The sequence below is a fragment of the Loxodonta africana genome, chromosome X (assembly GCF_030014295.1).
Source record: "Loxodonta africana isolate mLoxAfr1 chromosome X, mLoxAfr1.hap2, whole genome shotgun sequence".
NCBI classification, from domain to species: Eukaryota; Metazoa; Chordata; class Mammalia; order Proboscidea; family Elephantidae; genus Loxodonta; species Loxodonta africana.
In genome coordinates, this window is record NC_087369.1 from 178,459,050 (window position 1) to 178,479,220 (window position 20,171).

A 20,171-nucleotide genomic window follows, 5' to 3' on the forward strand; every position below is an offset into this window, starting at 1 on the left:
TTGGCAAGTTTGATTATAATACATCTTGGTGATTTTCTTTTAACATCTGCCTTACGTGGAGTTCGATGAGCATCTTGGATAGATATCTTCTCATCTTTCATGCTATCAGGGAAGTTTTCTGCCAACCAATCTTCAGCAATTCTCTCAGTATTTTCTGTTATCCCTCCCTGTTCTGGTCCTCCAATTACTCGTAGGTTATTTCTCTTGATAGAGTCCCACATGATTCTTAAGTTTTCTTCATTTTTTAAAAGTTCTTTTACCTGATTTTTCTTCAAATATATTAGTGCCAAGTGCTTTATCTTCAAGTTCAGAAATTCTTCCTTCCACTTGCTCAATTCTGGTCCTCTGACTTTCCACTGAGTTGTCTACTTCTGTAATTTTATTGTTAATCTTCTGAATTTCTGATTGCTGTCTGTCCATGGATTTTTCCAGCTTATTAAATTTTTCATTATGTTCCTGAATAATCTTTTTAATTTCTTCAACTTCTTTATCTGTGTGTTCCTTGGCTTGTTCTGCGTATTGCCTCATTTCCTTCCTGATGTCTTGAAAGGTTCTATATATTAATCTTTTGCATTCTGCCTCTGGTAATTCCAGGAAGGCACTTTCATCTAGAAGACCCCTGGATTCTTTGTTTTGAGAGCTTGCTGAGGCAATCATGATCTGTTTCTTTATGTGACTTGATATCGACTGTTGTCTCTGAGCCATCTACAAGTGATTGTATTACTTTATGTTTGCTTCCTGTGTCATAGCTTCTTGCTTTGTTTTGTTTTGATATGCCCAGATGGGTTGTTTGAGTGAGCTACCTTGATTATTTTTGCGTTTGGAGCTCTGATGTCCTGTCCCCAGATGCCTAGAGCTGTTATCAGGTATGTCAGTCTAGGAGTCCATTAGTTTTCTTGTATGAATTCAGCTCAGGTTTCCAGGTAGCTGATCATCAAGTATGTGGTACAGGCTCTGTCCTACAGTCTTAGAGGGACGGGGTGATTGGTGTAGGTACTGGTATCTGGTTGCAGCAGGGGGTCACACTCTGAACAAGGCAGGGGGCTGAGAAATGTCCCCGATGTGTCTCTGAGGAAAGCATGTCCCTGTTCCCTAGAGTGTACAGGTGGCTGGGTTCCGCAGATGGACCATGGGCACCTAATGTTTTGGGTTATAAGGAGTGCGAGGTACCAGTTATCTTTGGACCCCTGTCGCAGGTGGCTGGGTCACCTGAGTGGAGATACCATTCCTTAGGCCTGAGACGTGGGTAGGTGAAGACCTTGTTTAAAAGGCAAAGCAATGTCAAACATCAAACACCCACCTCTCCACCGCACAGCTGAAACGGTTGGAGTCTGCCAACAAGGGCCTATTCTCCCGAAATAGGCCCACACAGGTCCATGCAGAGGGGAAAGGTACTCTATGTCCACAGACCGTTTATGCCTGGCCAGGAGCCGCTTCTGTCCTGAGCTCCCCCGGTTAATGGAGCTGGCAAATAATTGCAAATTTTTTCCTTCTCCAAGGCCAGGAGGATGGCTCTAGATGCTCAACAGGGCCTATCTCAGACCCAGGGGGATCAACAGCTGCTGAAGCCAGCTTGGGGGCGGGGTCAGGGGGCGGTAAAATATATGCAAGTACTTAGCTTTGCCAAGAGCGCCGCTATTCTCTAGTTGTGGAGGTGTGAGTAGGCTATGTGGCTGGCTGCTTCTCCCAGAGGAAACTGCAGCCGAACGCTAGTAGCAGCCCACCGCAGCCGCTCCCGGGAATTGTGCCTGAGGGCTGTCTGTGATTCAGGTCTGGAAACTCCTCTACACTTCTGAAATGTCTTTCCCTCCCCCTGCCCCTCAGTTCATTTTCTAAGCTTGCCTTAGGAGCTCAGGGCTCCTAGCTTGTCATAAATATACTCATTTCACTTGTTTTTTGGGGTCCTTGTTGTAAAGAGGGCTCACCTGAAGCGTCTGTCTATTCCGCCATCTTGGCTTCGCCCCCTAGATGCCAAAAAAATTATTTTACTGCAACAGCTACTACTTCCAGCACTGATGCTACTACACTTTATTAGGAACTTGACCTGCAATCTCCACCGTTCCCAAAGCTGGTTTTCTTCACTACTACCTATTCCAGCAAAACAGAAATTGCATAGTACCTTTTCATGCACATCTTCACTTCTGAATCAAAGTCTTATGTAAGGGCATCTGATTAGTGGAACTTAGGTCATGTTCCCACATCTTAGTTTTGACATTTGAGTTTTGACTTCTGCATTTGAGAGGTAAGAATCATAAGAATTTCCCTGATATATAAAGGCTATTCATTAAATTTTGGTCAGTCACAAGAAAGACAAACATCTATTACAGAGGTTTCAGAAACTAAAAACATAACTGCCCTCCCCCTCCAAAATACCCCATACTAAAGGAGTGACTGGCAGTATAAATACAACTAAAAGCAGAATAAGGAGCCCTGGGGGCAGAGTGGTTAAGTGCTTGACTGCTAACCAAAAGTGGTTTGAATCCAGAAGCTGCTCTAAGGGGGAAAGACGTGGCAGTCTGCTTCTGTAAAGATTACAGCCTTGGGAACCCTATGGGGCAGTTCTACCTTGCCCTGTAGAATTACTATGAGTTAGAATGGACTCAACAGCAATGGGTTTTGAGAAAATCAGAGTTACTTAGTTCAAAATCAAACACAGTGATTCTCCCATGATGCAGCACACACACACTCACACACACAAACAACAACTGCAACAAAGAAAGGGTATAAAAAAGGGAAAAGGCATACAAGTCTTTATGAGAGTCCTAGTATCTATTTAATGAGAGTTCCAGAAGAAAATAAGAAAGGAAGGAATCAGAGAAATAATGGACTAAAATTTCTTTAAACTGAAAACTTAAGTCTTCAGACTGACAGTGCCCATCAAGTCCCAAGCAGTAACAGGAAAAATGACATATGCCTAGATAATAAAAAAACCAAACCCTTTGCCATCAAACTGAGTCCAACTCATGATGACCCCATGTGTTTAAGTCTTGGTAAAATTTTTAAGCTTTAAAGGCAAAGAGGATATCCTCTTCCAGGCACCTTTGTGCGGCACATGAACTACCCACCCCTATGGGGAAGCTCTGCTGGATAACTAACACACCCCTAGACCAAAATAAACTCAAATACATTAAAGATTGGTCCAAAAGCATGAAATCATCAAAACATAAGAAGTACTAGAAGAAAACATTTCTCAAGATGAAAGAACGGAAGAAAAAATTTAAGCCTGAAGTTGTAATACTGAAGGATTCAATGGGGAAAATACTAAACGGTGGAGAAAGGATCAAAAGAAGATGGAAGGAATACAGAGTCACTATATCAAAAAAGAATCAGTCAATATTCAACCCTTTTAGGAGATAATATATGATCAGGAACTTATGGTACCGAAGGAAGAAGTCCAAGCTGCATTGAAGGCATTTGGCTCCAAGAATTGACAGAATACAAATTGAGATGTTTCAACAAACGGATGCAGCAATGAAAGTGCTCGCTCATCTATGCCAAGAAATTTGGAGGACAGCTACCTGGCCAACTGACTGGAAGAGATCCACGTTTATACCTATTCCAAAGAAAGGTGATCCAACCGAACGCGGAATTTATCAAACAATATCGTTAATATCACACGCAAGCAAAATTTTGCTGAAGATCATTCAAAAGCAGCTGTAGCAGTATATCAACAGGGAACTGACAGAAATTCAAGCTGGATTTAGAAGAGGACGTGGAACCAGAGATATCATTGCTGATGTCAGATGGATCCTGGCCGAAAGCAGAGATTACCAAAAAGATGTTTACCTGTGTTTTATTGATTATGCAAAGGCATTCGACTCTGTGGATCATAACAAATTATGGATAACATTGTGCGAAATAGGAATTCTGGAACACTTAACTGTGCTCGTGAGGAGTCTGTACATGGATCAAGAGGCAGTCATTGGGACAGAACAAGGAAATACTGCATGGTTTAAAGTCAGGAAAGTTGTGTGTCAAGGTTGTATCCTTTCACCATACTTATTCAATCTGTATGCTGAGCAAATAATTCAAGAAGCTGGACTATATGAAGAAGAACAGGGCGTCAGGATTGGAGGAAGACTCATTAACAACCTGTGTTATGCAGATGACACAACCTTGTTTGCTGAAAGTGAAGAGGACTTGAAGCACTTACTAATGAAGATCAAAGACCACAGCCTTCAGTATGGATTATACCTCAACATAAAGAAAACAAAAATCCTCACAACTGGACCAATAAGCAACATCATGATAAACAGAGAAAAGATTGAAGTTGTCAAGGATTTCATTTTACTTGGATCCACAATCAACACCCATGGAAGCAGCAGTCAAAAAATCAAAAGACATTGCATTGGGCAAATCGACTGTAAGAGATCTCTTTAAAGTGTTAAAAAGCAAAGATGTCAACTTACATGAGGACTAAGGTGAGCCTGACCCAGGCCATGGTATTTTCAATTGCCTCATATGCATACAAAAGCTGGACAATGAATAAAGAAGGCTGAAGAAGAATTGAGGCCTTTGAATTGTGGTGCTGGTGAAGAATATTGAATATACCATGAACTGCCAGAAGAAGGAACAAATCTGTCTTGGAGGAAGTACAACCAGAATGCTCCTTAGAAGTGAGGATGGCGAGCCTTTGTCTCACATACTTTGGACATGTTATCAGGAAGGATCAGTCCCTGGAGAAGGACATCATGCTTGGTAAAGTAGAGGATCAGCAAAAAAGAGAAAGACCCTCAACAAGATGAAGTGACACAGTGGCTGCAACAATGAACTCAAGCATAACAATGATTGTGAGGATGGCTCAGGACCGGGCAGTGTTTTGTTCTGTTGTGCACAGGGTCACTATGAGTTGGAACCAACTCAACAGCACCTAACAACAACAACAGAAGAAAATATGGGGGAATATATATAGATAATCAGTATGGAAAGGCCTTTCTAAGAATGACACAAAACCTATATGTCATAATGCCGTAACAGAAAAGATTGATAAGTTTGACTACATAAGAATTTAAAACATTTAAAAAGCATGAAGTATTATAAATGAAGTTAAAAGACCAACGGCAACCGATAAATACCGCTTTTCAATATTTATGCCAGATGTCTATTTGCCTTCATATTTATGCTAATATTGATATTCAAATGAGTATATTAAGTTCTTACAGAGCCATAATAAAAACAAAATACAAAAAAAATGGACATAGGACATGAAAATACAGTTCTCAAAAATGAAACATAAAATAGCCGATGTATTAATGAAATACATGTTAACAAACAAGACTCTTTTTCTTCTCATTAAAAAAAGCCAAGAAATTTGATAATATACTTAGCTGGCAAGAGTGTGAGGAAATGAGCCCTCTCCTAAAATCCTGGTGGCAGTATAAACTGGTGTAAGCTTTTTGGAAGGCAATTTGGCAATATTACTCAAGATAAAAATACATGTATATTTTGTTTTAGCACTTTCGCTTTAGAAATTTATCCTACATATATACTAACACATGTATCCAAAGATATATGTAAAAGATACCCATTGCAGCATTGTCTGTAATACCAAAAAATCTGAAAAACAATCTGTCCATCAAACAGAGACTTGATTTAGGCATTTCTGGCAAAGTGAAGAGGCATGCATGACAGCAATCTAAAGGGCCTCCCAAATGCATTCATTAAAAAATTTTTAAAAGCCTGCTTTATTGAGATATAATTCACATTCAATAATATTTACCCATTTAAGTTGTACAGTTAAGTGGTTCTTAGTGTTTTCACAGAGTTGCACGACCATCTCTACTATCTAATTTCAAAACATTTTAATCAATCCAGAAAGAAACCCTGTATCCATTAGCAGTCACTCCCCATTCCCCTTCATCCATTCTCTAGGCAGCAACTAATCCACTTCCAGTCTCTATGAATTTGCCTATTCTGGAAATTTCATATAAAATGGAATCATACAATATGTGGCCTTTTGTGTCTGGCTTCTTTCACTCAGCATAATGTTTTCAAGGTTCATCCATGTTATAGCATGAATCAAAACCTTATTCCTTTTTATAGTTTCATAATATTCCATTGTAGGGATATACCACATTTCGTTTATCCATTCATTATAAACATTCACGTACAAATTTTGTTCTCACATCTGTTTTCAATTGTTCTGTATATATATCTAGGATAAAATTTCTGGGTCTACAGGAATTCTATGTTTACCTACTTGAGGAACCGCCAAACTACTTTTCACAGAGACTGCACCATTTTACAATCTCATCAGCAGTGTATGTGGGTTCCAATTTCTCCACATCCTCACCAATACTTGTCATTTTGATTTTAGTCATCCTAGTGGGTGTGAAGTGGTATCTAAATGTGGTTTTGCTTTGTATTTCCCTAATGACTAATGATGTTGAGCATCTTTTAATGTGTGTATTGGCCATTCATATGTCTTCTTTGGAGAAATGTCTATTCAAATTCTTTGCCCATTTTTCAATTTGTTGCCTTTGTTGTTGAGTTGAAAGAGTTGTTTCTATATTGTGGATACATGTCCCCTTTTAATATATATAAAATATTGCAAACACTTTTCCCATTTGTCAGTTTTCTTTTCACTTTCTTGATGGTACCTTTGGCAGCACAAAAGTTTTTTATTTTGATGAAGTTCAATTTATCTTTTTTTTTCCTTTTGCTGCTTGTGCTTTTGATGTTTGTATTTAAGAAGGTTTTGCCTAATCCAAGGTCACAGATTTACTCCTGCACTTTCTTCTAAAAGTTTTATAGGTTTAGCATATACATTTAAGTCCGTGACCATGTGGAGTAGATTTTTTTTTTTTATGGGTTGAGGTAGAGGTCCAACTTTATTCTTTTGCATGTGGATATCCAGTTCTCCCAGCACCATTTGTTGAAAATACTACCCTTTTACCCCATTAAGTTGTCCTGACACCCTTGTAGAAAATCAGTTGACCATAAATGTAAGGGTTTATTTCTGTACTCTCAATTCTATTCCATTGATCTATGTCTATTCTGCCAGTACCACACTGCCTTGATAATTGTAGCTTTGTAGTAAGTTTTGAAATCGGAAAGTGTGAACACTCCTATTTTGATCACCCTTTTCAATTATTTTGACTATTATGTACCCCTTGCATTTCCACGTAAACTTTAGAATCAACATGTTGATTTTTGAAATGATGTCAATTGGAATTTTGATAGCAATTTCCTTGAATCTGTAGATCAAGATATATTGCATTTTTTAACAATATTAAATCTTCCAATCCACGAACATGAGATGTCTGTCCAGTTATTTTGATCTTCTTTAACTTTTTTCAACAATGATTTCTTCTTTTCAGTATACAAGTCCTGCGTTTCTTTGGTTAAAGTTTAGTCTTTAGTATTTTATTCATTTAGATGCTATTGTAAATGGAATAGTTTTCTTCATTTCCTTTTCAGATTGTTCACTATTTTGTTTTTGTTACTGTTGTTGTTAGGTGCCATCAAGTCCGTTCTGACTCATAGTGACCCTGGGTACAACAGAACAAAACACTGCCCAGTTCTGCACCATTCTCACAATCATTGTTATGCTTGAGCCCATTGTTGCAACCACTGTGTCTATACATCTCATTTAGGGTCTTCCTCTTTTTTGCTGACCCTGTACTTACCAATCATGATGTCCTTCTTCAGGAACTGGTCCTTCCTGATAACATGTCCAGAGTACATAAGGTGAAGTCTCACCATCCTCACTTCCAAGAAGCATTCTGGCTATATTTCTTCCAAGACAGATTTGTTAGTTCTTCTGGCAGTCCATGGTATATTCATTGTTCTTCACCAATGCTGTAATTGAAAGTGTCAATTCCTCTTCGGTATTCCTTATTCATTGTCCAGCTTTTGAATGCATATGAGACAATTGAAAATATCATAGCTTGGGTCAGGCACATCTTAGTCCTCAAAGTAATAACTTTGCTTTTTAGCACTTTAAAGAGATCTTTTGCAACACATTTGCCCAATGCAATACATCGTTTGATTTCCTGACTGCCGCTTCCATGGGCACTGATTGTGGATCCAAGTAAAATGAAATCCTCGACAATGTCAAACTTTTCTCCGTTTATCATGATGTTGCTTATGGGTCCAGTTGTGAGGATTTTTTTTTTTTTTTTTTATGTTGAAGTGCAATTCATACTGAAGACTGTAGTCTTTGATCTTCATCAGTAAGTGCTCAAGTCCTCTTCTCTTTCAGCAAGCAAGGTTTTGTCATCTGCATATCGCAGGTTGTTAAGGAGTCTTCCTCCAATCCTGATGACCTGTTCTTCTTATGTGGATGGATTTATATCTGGGTTCTCAATTCTGTTCCATTGGTCCAGGTGCCTGTTGTTGTACCAGTACCAGGCTGTTTTGACTACTGTGGCGGTATAATATATTCTAAAATCAGGTAGTGTGAGACCTCCCACTTTGTTCTTCTTTTTCAGTAACGTTTTATTTATCTGGGGTCTCTTTCCCTTCCAAATGAATTTGGTGATTTGTTTCTCCATGTCATTAAAAAATGTCACTGGTATTTGGATTGGGATTGCATTATACCTATAGATCGCTTTGAGTAGGATAGACAGTTTTACAATGTTGAGTCTTCCTATCCATGAGCAAGGTATGTTTTTCCACTTACGTAGGTCTCTTTTGGTTTCTTGCAGTAGTGTCTTTAGTTTTCTTTGTATAGTTCTTTTATGTCTCTGGTTAGGTTTATTCCTAAGCATTTTATCTTCTTAGGGGATATTGTAAATGGTATTGATTTGGTGATTTCCTCTTGGACATTCTCTTTGTTGGTGTAGAGGAATCCAACTGATTTTTGTATGTTTATTTTGTATCCCGATACTCTGCCGAACTCTTCTATTAGTTTCAGTAGTTTTCTGGAGGATTCCCTAGGGTTTTCTGTGTATAAGATCATGTCATCTGCAAATAGAGATAATTTTACTTCTTCCTTGCCAATCTGGATGCCGTTTATTTCTTTACCTAGCCTAATTGCTCTGGCTAGGACCTCCAGCACAATGTCAAATAAGAGTGGTGATAAAGGGCATCCTTGTCTCGTTCCTGTTCTCAAGGGGAATGCTTTCAGTCTCTCTCCATTTAGGATGATGTTGGCTGTTGGCTTTGTCTCAATGCCCTTGATAATGTTGAGGAATTTTCCTTCTATTCCTATTTGCTGAGAGTTTTTATCATGAATGGGTTTTGAACTTTGTCAAATGCATTTTCTGCATCAATTGATAAGATCACGTGGGCCTCATCTTCTGTTTTATTTATGTGATGGATTACACTGATTGTTTTTCTAATGTTGAGCCATCCCTACATACCTGGTATGACTCCCACTTGGCTCTGGTGCATTATTTTTTTGATATGTTGTTGAATTGTATTGGCTAGAATTTTGTTGAGGGTTTTTGTGTCTAAGTTCATGAGGGATATAGGTCTGTAATTTTCTTTTTTTGTGGTGTCTTTACCTGGTTTTGGTATCAGGGTTATGCTGGCTTCATAGAATGAGTTCGGGAGTATTCCACCGTTTTCTATGCTCTGACATACCTTCAGTAGTAGTGGTGTTAAAGCTTGGTAGAATTCTGCAGTGAAGCCATCAGGGCCAGGGCTTTTCTTTGTTGGGAGTTCTTTAATTACTTTTTCAATCTCTTGTTATGGGTTTATTTAGTTGTTCTACCTCTGTTTGTGTTAGTTTTGGTAGGTGGTGTGTTTCTAGAAATTCATCCATTTCTTATATAAAAATTTTTTTTTTTTTGAAATTAGTTAGAGTACAATTTTTCATAGTAATCTGATATGATTCTTTTAATTTCAGTTGGGTCTGTTGTGATATTGCCCTTCTCAGTTCTTATTTGGGTTATGTGCTCCATCTCCTGTTTTTCTTTTGTCAGTTTGGCCAATGGTTTATCGATTTTGTGAATCTTTTCAAAGAACCAGCTTTTGCGCCTGTTAACTCTTTCCATTGTTTTTCTGTTCTCTATTTCATTTAATTCTGCTCTAATTTTTATTATTGGCTTTCTTCTGGTGCCCGAGGGTTTCTTTTGTTGCTCTCTTTCTATTTGTACAAGTTGTAGGGATAATTCTTTGATTTTGGCCCTTTCTTTCTTTTGTATGTGCATATTTATTTCTATAAATTGACCTCTGACCACTGCTTTTGCTGTGTCCCAAAGGTTCTGATAGAAAGTGTTTTCATTCTCATTGGATTCTATGAATTTCTTTATTCCATCCTTAATTTCTTCTATAATCCAATCGTTTTTGAGCAAAGTGTTGCTCAGATTCCAAATGTTTGATTTCTTTTCCCTGATTTTTCTGTTATTGACTTCTAGTTTCATGGCTTTATGGTCACAGAAGATGCTTTGTAATATTTCAAAGTTTTGGATTCTGTTAAAGCTTGCTTTATGGCCCAATATGTGGTCTATTCTAGAGAATGTTCCATGTGTATTGGAAAAAAAAAGTATACTTGGATGCTGTTGAGTGGAGTGTTCTGTATATGTCTATGAGGTCAAGTTGGTTGATTGTGGCATTTAGCTCTTCTGTATCTCTATTGAGCTTCTTTCTGGATGTTCTGTCCTTCACCGAAAGGGGTGTGTTGAAGTCTCCTACTGTTATTGTGAAGCTGTCTATCCCACTTTTCAATGCTGTTAGAGTTTGCTTTACGTATCTTAAAGCCCTGTCGTTGGGTGCATAAATATTTAATATGGTAATATCCTCCTGGTATATTGTCCCTTTAATCATTATATTATATAGTGTCCTTCTTTATCCTTTGTGGTAGATTTAACTTTGAAGTCTGTCTTTTCAGAAATTGGTATAGCCATGCCTGCTCTTTTTTGATTGACGTTTGCTTGGTATATTTTTTTCCATCCTTTTATTTCTAGTTTGTTTAAGTCTAAGATGTGTCTCTTATAGGCAGCATAGAGATGGAGTGTTTTTTTCATCCATTCTGCACCTCTCTGTCTATTGGTGCATTTAGTCCATTTACATTCAGCGTGATTATAGATATGTATGAGTTTAGTGCTGTCATTTTGATGTCTTTTTTTGTGTGCTGTTGACAGTTTCTTTTTTCCACTTTTTTTTTTTTGCTGAGTGGTTTTCTTTGTAAATTGTGTGTTCCTCTTTCATTGCTGTTGATTTTGTTTTTGCTGTGTCTTTATATTGTATTTTTCTTGTATTTTATTTTGATGTGTAGGTTTGGTAGTCTCCTTTGCAGTTACCTTAATATTTACCCCTATTTTTCTAAGTTTAAACCTAATTTGTATTTTGCTATATCGCCTTGATTTCCTCTCCATATGAAAGATCTATGACTACTTTATTTAATCCCTGTTTATTGATTTAATGTTGTCAACTTTTACATAATGATATCGCTGATTCCTTGTTTTGAGCATTTTTTTAATCTTTATTTTTGTGATTTTCCTATCTGGGGTGCTATCTGGTTGCTCTGTCCTATGTTCTAGCTTTGGGTTGATATCTGATATTATTGATTTTCTAACCAGAGAATTCCCTTTAGTATTTCTCATAGTTTTGGTTTAGTTTTTGCAAATTCCCTAAACTTCTGTTTATCTGGAAATGTCTGAATTTCACCTTCATATTTGAGAGAGAGTTTCGCTGGATATATGATTCTTGGCTGGCAATTTTTCTCCTTCAATGCTTTATATATGCCATCCCATTGCCTCCGTGCCTGCATGGTTTCTGCCGAGTAGACCGAGCTTATTCTTATTGACTCTCCTTTGTAGGTGACTTTTCATTTATCTTTGGCTGCTCTTAAAAGTTTCTCTTTATCTTTGGTTTTGGCAAGTTTGATTATAATATGTCCTGGTAACTTTCTTTTGGGATCTACCTTGTATGGGGTTCGATGAGGATCTTGGATAGATATCCTGTCATCTTTCACGATGTCAGGGACATTTTCTGCCAACCAATCTTCAACAATTCTCTCGGTATTTTCTGTTATCCCTCCCTGTTCTGGTACTTCAACCACTTGTAGTTTATTTCTCTTGATAAAGTCCCACAGGATTCTTAGGATTTCTTCATTTTTTAAAAGCCTTTTATCTGATTTTTCTTTGACTATATTGTTGCCAAGTGTTTTATCTTCAGTCTCGCTAATTCTGACTTCCAGTTCTTCAATTCTTCTCTGCTGACTTTCTACTGAGTTGTCTAATTCTGAAATTTAATTGTTAACCTTCTGAATTTCTGATTGCTGTCTCTCCATGGATTCTTGCAGCCTATTAAATTTTTCATTATGTCCTTGAATAATCTTCTGAATTTCGGCTTCTTTATCTGTGTGCTCCTTGGCTTGTTCTGCGTTTTGTCTGATCTACTTCCTGATGTCTTAAAGAGTTCTGTATATTAATATTTTGTATTCTACAGCTGGTAATTCCAGGGATACATCTTCATTTGGAAGAGTCCTTGATTATTTGTTTTGGGAGTTTGTTGAAGCAATCGTAGTCTGCTTCTTTATGTGATTTGATATCGACCGTTGTCTCTGAGCCATCTATAAGTTATTGTATTAATTGATTTTATGTTTGCTCACTGTGTCCTAGCTTCTTGCTTCATTTTGTTTTGATATACCGGAGTAAGCTACTAGAGTGAGCTAACTTGATTATTGGAGCCTTTGAAGCACTAATGTCCTGTCATCAGATGGCTAACGTTGTTACCAGGTTTATGTCCATTCACTATTCTTGTATAGAAGCAGCTCAGGTGTCCAGGTAGTCAGTCACCTAGTGTGTGGTGCATGCTCTCACCTACAATCTTAGAGGAGCAGTGGTGATTGGTGTATGCACAGGTTTCTGGTAGCAGCAGGGTTACACTCTGAGGAAGGCAGAGGGCTGAAAACCTTCCCCTGAGTGTCTATGAGGAAGGCACGTCCCTGTTCTCTAGAGCGCTCTGGTGGGTGAGCTCTGCAGCCATACCATAGGCACCCAGTGCTTTTAACTGTAAGAACTGGCAGGCACCATTTATCCTTGGAACTCTGTCATGGGTGGCTAGGTGGTATGGGTGGAGCCTCCAGTCCTCAGGCCCCTGCTGTGGGTAGGTGAGGGCCATATTTAATAGGCAGAGTGGTATCAAAAATCAAAACCCTGCCTCTCCACCACACAGCTGAAACAGTTACAGTCAGACCTCAAACAGATTCACCCTTGTAATATAACAACCAGATTCTATCTGCTGTAATGGGGCCACCTGGATCCATGCAGGGGTGGAAGACAAAGTCTGTGGACCACTTGTGCCTGGACTGTAGCCGCTTCTGCTCAGAGTTTCCAAGTTAGGGGAGTTGACAGAATATTTTTCCCCCATTTGTTAATTTGTTCTTTCTCCAAGGCCAGGAGAATGGCTTAGGAAGCGCAGCAGGACCTACCTCAGGCCCGGGGAAACCAACTGTTAATGAAGCTGGCTGGAGCAGAGGGAGGAGGGATCAGAGAGATAGGAGAGAGTTCTTTCAAAAGGAGGAGCTATTAGATCTGTGTGGTAAATTAGACAAAATCACTTATCTTGTGCTGAGAGAGCTGTTTTATCTCAGATTCTGGAGGCATGTATAGATTGTGTGCACTGGCTTGGTCCCCGCTGCAGTCATGCCAGGGGGTCAGGGCTGTGCCACCTGGTTTGCCTTCTTTCACTGAAACACCCACATCCTAAATGACACTGCCAGCCCCCCTGCAGTCACTCCAGGGGATCAAGGGCGCTCCACTTCGCTTGCCTTCTTTCACTGAAGCAGCTGCATCCCCAAACACTACCACCAGTGCTACCGCAGACACATCAAGGAATCAGGGCTGAGGCATTGCTGCCGACTCAGCAACTCCTCACTGCTTCTGCACCGTCTCTCCTTCCCCCGTCACTCAGTCCAATTTCTTAGCTTTGCTTTTGGTGCTCAGGGTTCCTAGCTTATCATATATATAATTGATTCACTTGTTTTTGGGGGGTCTTTGTTGTAAAAGGGACCACCAGAAGCATCTGACTACTCCGCCATCTTGGCCCTGCCTCTCCATCTGCTTTTGATGCTTCCTGTGGCATTCAATATTTTGCCCATAGAATCCTTCAAAATTGCAACTTGAGGATTGAATTTTTTTCTTCCATTCTTTCAGCTTGAGAAATGAAGAGTGTATTCTTCCCTTTTGGTTTTCTAACTCCAGGTCTTTGAACATTTCATTATAATACTTTGTCTTCTCAAACTGCCCTTTGAAATCTTCTGTTCAGCTCTTTTACTTCATCATTTATTCCATTTGCTTTAGCTACTTGATGTTCAAGATCAAGTTTCAGAGTCTCTTCTAACACACATTTTGGTGTTTTCTTTCTTTTCTGTCTTTTTAATGACCTCTTGCTTTCTTCATGTATGATGTCCTTGATGTCGTTCCACAGCTCATCTGGTCTTCAGTCATTAGTGTTTGCTGCATCAAATTTATTCTTGAGATGGTCTCCAAATTCAGGTGGGATATACTCAAGGTCATACTTTGGCTCTCGTGGACTTGTTCTAATTTTCTTCAGCTTCAACTTGAACTTGCATATGAGGAATTGATGGGCTGTTCTGCAGTCGGCCCCTGGCCTTGTTCTGACTGATGATATGGGGCTTTTCTATCATCTCTTTCCACAGATGTAGTCGATTTAATTCCTGTGTATTCCATCTGACGAAGTCCATGTACATAATCACTGTTTATGTTGTTGAAAAAGGATATTTGCAGTGAAGAAGTCATTGGTTTTGCAAAATTCTATCAGGTAATCTCCAGTGTCGTTTTTATCACCAAGGACATTATTTTCCAGTTACTAATCCTTATGAATTTCCAACTTTCACATTCTAATCACCAGTAATTATCAGTGCATATTGATTGTATGTTTGATCAATTTCAGACTGCAGAAGTTGGTATAAATCTTCAATTGTGTAAATTCGAATAATAGTTGTATTAACTGGCTGTCCTTGTAGGTATATGAATATTATACTATCACTGACAGCATTGTACTTCAGGATAGGTCTTGAAATGTTCTATTGGACAATGAATGTAGTGCCATTCCTCTTCAATTTGTCATTCCTGGTGTAGTACATTATATGTTTGTCCAATTCAAAATGGCCAATACCTGTCCATTTTAGCTCAGTAATGCTTAGGCTATCGATGTTTATGCATTCCATTTCATTTCTGACAATTTCCAAGTTTCCCAAATTCATACTTCATACATTCCATGTTCCAATTATTAATGGATATTTGCAGCTGTTTGTTCCCATTTTGAGTTATGCCACTTCAGCAAATGAAGGTCCAGAAAGTTTGACTCCTTCCACATCATTAAGTTCAACTCTATTTTGAGGAGGCTGCTCTTCCCCAGTCGAATTTTTAGTGCCTTCCAACTTGAGGGGCTCATCTTCCAGCACTATATCAGACAGTGTTCCACTGCTATTCATAAAGTTTTCACTGACCAATTTATTCAGAAGTAGATTGCCAGGTCCTTCTTCCTAGTCTGTCTTATTCTGGAAGCTCAGCTGAAACCTGCTCACCAAGGGTGATTCTGCTGGTATTTGAAATACCAGTGGCAAACTTCCAGTACCACAGCAACAGGCAAGCCTCTACAGTACTACAAACTGACAGATAAGTGGCGAGTTCATTACTAGTGTATAGAAATAAAATTGATTTTTGCATGTTGTTCTTGTATCCTGCCACCTAGCTGAACTTACTTATTAGTTTGAATAGTTTGTGTGTGCATTCCCTATGATTTTCTACGTATAAAATCATGGCATCATCAAATATAGTTTACTTCTTCCTTTCAGATATAGATGACTTTTTCTTACCTAATAGCCCTGGACTATATCTCACATACTTGGGACATGTTATCAGGAGGGATCTGACCCTGGAGAAGGACCACATGATTGGTAAAGTAGAGGGTCAGCAAAAAAGAGTAAGACCCTCAATGATATGATTTGGCACAGTGGCTACAATAGTGGGCTCAAGCATAACAACAATTGTGAGGATGGCACAGGACTGGGTAGTGTTTCATTCTGTTGCACATATGGTCGCTATGAGTTGGAACTGACTCAATGGCACCCAACAACAATTGCTCTGGAAGAACCTCCAGTACAGTGCTTATTATAGAAGTAGTGGGAGCAGACATCCTTGTCTCTTTCCTGATCTTAGAGGAAAATCTTTCAGTTTTCCACCACTAAGTACACTGTTAGCTGTGGGTTTTTCATAGAGCTCCTTTATCATATTGAGGAAGCTTCCTTCTATTCCTTGTTTGTTGAGTGTTTTTATCATGAAAGGGTGTTGGATTTTGTCAAATGCTTTTTCTGCATCTATTGAGATGATCATGCAGATTTTGTTGTTTCTTCCATTAATATGTGGATTATATTGCTTGATTTTCATATGTTGAACCAACCTTGCATTCCTGGAATATAATCCTTTTAATATGCTGCTGGGTCCAGTTTCTATTATTTTGTTGAAAACTGTTGTGTCTACGTTCATAAGAGATATTGGTTTGTAGTTTTCTTTTCAAATTTAATTTACTCTTCTTTTTTCTAGTTTCTTAAGGTTATTGAATTGAGATCTTCCTTTTTTTCTAGCACAGGTGTTTAAAACTATAAGTTTCCCTTTAAGCACTGCTTTAGCTGCATCCCACAAGTTTTAGTATGTTGTGTTTTCATTTTAATTTATCTCAAAGTATTTTCTAATTTCCCTTGTGATTTTCAGTTTCAACCATTGGTTTTTTTGGTGTGTGTTGTTTAATTTCTCCATATTTGTGAATTTACCAAATTTCCTATGCTATTGATTTCTAATATAATTCTATTGTTTTTGGAGAACATATGTGATATCATTCCAATATTTTTAAGTTTATTGAGATTTATATTTAACATATTGTCTATCCTGGAAAATATTTTATGTGCACTTAAGAAAAACGTGTATCCTACTGTTGTTGAACGTAGTGTTCTATAGATGTAGAGATGCACAAACCACTATGCCAAATGTGAAGAAATTGAAAATTTTTACAAACTATTGCAGTCTGAAATTGATCAAACATGCAATCAAGAAGCACTGATAATTACTGGTGATTGGAATGCAAAAGTTGGAAACGAAGAAGGATTGGTAGCTGGGAAATATGGCCTTGGTGATAGAAACAACACCAGAAATCACATGATAGAATTTTGCAAGACCAGTGACTTCTTCATTGCAAATACCTTTCTTCAACAATATAAACAGAGACTATATGCATGAAACTCACCAGATGGAAAATGCAGGAATCAAATTGACTACATCTATGGAAAGATGGATAAGCTTAATATTTTCAGTCAAAACAAGGCAGGAGCCAACTGCTGAACAGACAATCAATTGTTCGATCAACTTGAACTTTCAAGTTGAAGCTGAAGAAAGTTAGAGCAAGTCCACAAGAGCCAAAATATGACCTTGAGTATGTCCCACCTGAATTTAAAGACCATCTTAAGAATAGACTTGATGCATTGAGTGCTAATGACTGAAGACCAGACAAGTTGTGGGATGACATCAAGGACATCATACACGAGGAAAGCAAGAGGTCATTAAAAAGACAGGAAAGAAAGAAAAGAACAAAATGGATGTCAGAAGAGACTTTGGAACTTGCTCTTGAACATAGATTAGCTAAAGCAAATGGAAGAAATGATGAAGTAAAATAGCTGAACAGAAGATTTCAAAGGGTAACTTGAGAAGACGAAGTATTACTATAATGAAATGTTCAAATACCTGGAGTTAGAAAACCAAAAGGAAAGAACACACTCAGCATTTCTCAAGCTGAAAGAAATGAAGAAAAAATTCAAGCCTTGAGTAGCGATATTGAAGGATTCTACATGGGAAATATTAAACGACACAGGAAGCATCAAAGGAAGATGGAAGGAATACACAGAGTCATTATACCAAAAAGAATTGGTTGACGTTCAACCGTTTCAGGAGGTAGAGTATAATCAAGAACCAGTGGTACTGAAGGAAGAAGTCCAAGCTTCACTGAAGGGAATGGCAAAAAACAACGCTCCAGGAATTGACGGAATACTAGTTGAGATAGTTCAACAAATGGTTGCAGCACTGGAGGTGCTTACTTGTCTATGCCAAGAAATTTGGAAGACAGCTTCCTAGACAACCAACTGAAAGAGATCCAACTTTCTTTGTGCCCATTCCAAAGAAAAGTGATCCAACTGAATGCAGAAATTATCAAACAGTATCATTAATATCACACAAAATTTTGCTGAAGATCATTCAAAAGGAGTTGCAGTAGTACATTGACAGGGAACTTCCAGGAGTTAAAGCTGGATTGAGAAGAGGACGGGGTATGAGGGATATCATTACTGATGTCAGATAGATCTTGGCTGAAAGCAGAGAATACCAGAAGGATATCTACTTGTTTTATTGACTATGCAAAGAAATTTGACTGTGTGGATATAACAAGTTATGGATAACATTGTGAAGAATGAGAATTCCAGAACACTTAATTGTGCTCATGAGAAAACTGTACATGGACCAAGGGGCAGTCCTTTGAACAGAGTAAGGGGTAGTGCATAGTTTAAAATCAGGAAAGGTGTGTGTCAGGGTTGTATCCTTTCATCACACATATTCAATCTGTATGGTAAGCAAACAATCTGAGAAGCTGACTATATGAAGAACAACACAGCATCAAGATTGGAGGAAGACTCAAGAACAACCTGTGATATGCAGATGACACAACCTTGCTTGCTGAAAGTGAAGAGGACTTGAAACACTGATGAAGATCAAAGACTACAGCCTTCAGTATGGATTGCACCTCAACATAAAGAAAATAGAAATCCTCACAACTGGACGAATAAACAACAGCATAATAAATGGAGAAAAGATTGACATTGTCAAGGATTTCATTTTACTTGAATCCACGATCAACGCCCATGGAAGCAGCAGTCAAGAAATCAAATGACATATTGCATTGGGTGAATGTGTTGCAAAAGACCTCTTTAAAGTGTTAAAAAGCAAAGATGTCACTTTGAGGACTAAGGTGCACCTGACCCAAGCCATGGTATTTTCAATTACCTCATACGCATGTGAAAGCTGGATAATGAATAAGGAAAACCGAAGGATTGATGCCTTCGAATTGTGGTGTTGGCAAAGAATATTTAATATACCATGGACTGCCAAAAGGCCGAACAAATCTGTCTTGGAAGAAGTACAACCAGAATGCTCCTTAGAAGCAAGAATGGCAAGACTGCATCTTACATACTTTGGACATGTTGTCGGGAGGGATCAGCCCCTGGAGAAGGACATCATGCTTGGTAAAGTAGAGGGTCAGTGGAAAAGAGGAAGACCCTCAGTGAGATGGATTGACACAGTGGCTGCAAGAATGGGCTCAAACATAGTAACGATTGTCAGGATGGCACAGGACTGGGTGGCGTTTCGTTCCGTTGTACATAGGGTCACTATGAGATGGAACTGACTAGATGTCACCTAACAACAACAATTTCTTCAAATATTCCTTCTGTCCCTTTCTCTCTATCCTCACCTTCTAGAGACTCCTTTCATGCATATGCTGGCATGCTTTATGGTATTGCATAGGTCTCTTGGGCTCTGCTTGTTTTTCTTCCTTCTTTTTTCTCTCCACTTCTCAGAGTGGATAATCTCAATTGATATTTCTTCAAGTCCATTGATTCTTCTCTCAGCTAAAATTTGTTATTCAATCCCTCTAGTAAATTTTTCTTTCCGTTTATTATATTTTTCAATTCCAGAATTTCCATTTGGCTCACTTTTTTTTTTAATAAGGAAATTCTCTTTTTAACTTTTATGTTTGTTGTTGTTGAGAATATACACAGCAAAACATAAAGCAATTCAACAGTTTCTACATGTACCATTTAGTGACACTGATTATATTCTTTGAGTTGTGCAACCATCCTCACCTTCCTTTTCTGAATTTTTCCTCCCCCATTAACATAAATTCACTGCTGCCTAATCTTTCAAGTTGCTATTGTCCAGGAAGTCTGTAGTCCATGCGAATTTTAGATTCTGTTCTGCATTTATTTCCTCCCTTTTTTTCAGGATTCTTCTAAAGAATCTTCAATCAAAATGTTCAGTAATGGTAGCTGGGCAGCATTCAGTTCTTCTGGTGTCATGGCAAAGGAGGCAGTTGTTCATAGAGGCAATTTGCCACATATTCCATATCTTCCTTCTATTCCTGATCCTCTTTCTTCCTCTGCTGCTCCAAGCAAATAAAGACCAATTTTTGTGCCTTGGATGGCTGCTTGCAAGCTT